This window comes from Poecilia latipinna, unplaced genomic scaffold (assembly GCF_001443285.1).
Source record: "Poecilia latipinna isolate Pla-1442-1.1 unplaced genomic scaffold, P_latipinna-1.0 Scaffold2304, whole genome shotgun sequence".
Lineage (NCBI taxonomy): Eukaryota > Metazoa > Chordata > Actinopteri > Cyprinodontiformes > Poeciliidae > Poecilia > Poecilia latipinna.
The window spans coordinates 96023-97935 of NW_015114920.1; the positions used below are offsets into that span (position 1 = coordinate 96023).

General features: G+C 34.8%; 1 long non-coding RNA gene across 1 annotated transcript in view; it reads left to right on the forward strand.

The window, feature by feature from the left end:
• LOC106937253 (uncharacterized) overlaps window positions 1-1731 on the forward strand; it is an 8542-nt gene extending 6811 nt beyond the window's left edge. Inside the window, exon 3 of the long non-coding RNA XR_001422350.1 lies at window positions 1721-1731. This is a non-coding gene — a long non-coding RNA (uncharacterized LOC106937253). The remainder of the gene's footprint in view (window positions 1-1720) is intronic.
• The last annotated feature ends 182 nt before the right edge of the window (window positions 1732-1913 follow it).

The window sequence follows — 1913 nt, forward strand, 5'->3', positions numbered from 1 at the left end:
GGGGCGGAGCGGCAAGAAGACGAAGGGGGAACCATCTGATGGGGAAACGCGGATTGACGTAACACCGACAGTAACATCAAATGAGGACGATGAAACGGTCAGAGCAAAACAAGGTTCAGTCAGTGAACTGTGGCACAATGATGCGTGATTTAAATGTTTCTGTCAAGACGCCCCACTACTTGGAACGTTTTCTCACCTGTTTAACATTATTAAACCTAATTACATTATTTTAATAATACGAGGATGTTATGTAAAGTGGGCCGGTCTAACATCAATAATTAATCTGCTTGATCAAATCAATTTATACTGATTGACCAGGAAAAGTTTCGTTTTTCTTTATTGCAACTGAAAACATTTTAATAGAAAATCTGAGTTTAAAGAAAATTATTTCTAAATAAACGGAATATGCATCTGGTTTCCTGCTCTGTTTCTTCATTATATTTAGCTTTTTATATCAGCAGCTTAAAAAAATACAGAAAGCCTGTAATTCTCTTCCTGCCTGTTTCCAGTGATTTTTTTTATTCGTCTTTCATTAGGATTATATTAAACTCTTTAGATCAAATGATTCAGAAAACATTTCATTTCCCTTCAGCTCTTTGCATCGTTTCCTCTTCCCAAATGTTGACTGTGATTTTTTTAAGCTGCTGCTTGTTTAATAATTATTTTTATTTTTGTCATTAATTACACACACAGCAGTTTTGATTGATTGAAAACATGTTTCTGTTCCACCGATAAAGTGGAACAGAGACACATTTTAAAATGATGGCTCCACTTTCCGTCGCTGGATAAAAACTGCCTTGTTTTTCACATAACGCATGAACTAATTTCTACATGAATGTTTCTCAAAGCTGAGCTGCAGTCGGCCTAATTTAACATGCAGAGAGGAGTTACTGGAAAAACACATAAAGCAGGAAGTGAGAGAGAGAGAACAGGAAGTTACATCACCACTGATCAGTTTTGTGGCAGAATGATCAGCAGCAAAGAGTCTAAACTCAGGATGGTTCCTGGAGGTGGAAAGGTTTTCTGGAGCTTCATGTTCCTGCTGGCAGGTGAGAAGTTTGATCTCCATCAGGAAGAAAAAACCCCTGAAAGCAGGAAATTAAATCTGTTTAAATAATTCCTAAAGTTTTATTGACAGCAGAGTTTTTCTCCTTCATCTCTGACTCTGAGTCCGGCTGAGTTCGGACAGAAAGGTGAAAGTTTTTCAGGTTTATAGAAACTTGTGTTTGTTGTTTCTTTGGTTTTCATGCTGATTCATGCTCTTCTTGTCCTGAAAGACTCACACCATTATTTAACGCATTTACTTTGTGTTGAAGAAAATCAGAACGGCCCGATTAAATGAAGCATCATTTAAAAAAAACATTTCAATATTTTGCTGTAAAATGTAAAAAAAAAACAATTAACTTTAATATCTTTAAATTTGATCATAATTTTCATTTTGCATGACACACCAGGAACATGTTTGATGCATTATTTGGAAAGTTAATATTTGTAGATCAAATCACTGACGTCATACAGTAAATTATTAATATAATGTTGGATTCCTGTCAGCTGTTTGGGTTGGAAATGTTAAAATCTGATTTTTACATTGAAAGAGTGAAATAACTGAGGCCAAACACAAGAAACAACTTATTAAAAATACAAATTCAAAACGCAACACAATCCAAGACCCTGAAAAAGATTTTTTTCCTTCTTACAACCAAACTACTTTCTTTAAAAGACAGAATGAGCAACGGTGAGGCAGCCGGCCAACATATTCACTAATTCAGTGTATTTCAGTCTAATTCAGTGTATTTCAGTCTAATTCAGTCTAATTCAGTGTATTTCAGTCTAATTCAGTGTATTTCAGTCTAATTCAGTCTATTTCAGTCTAATTCAGTGTATTTCAGTCTAATTCAGTGTATTTCAGTCTA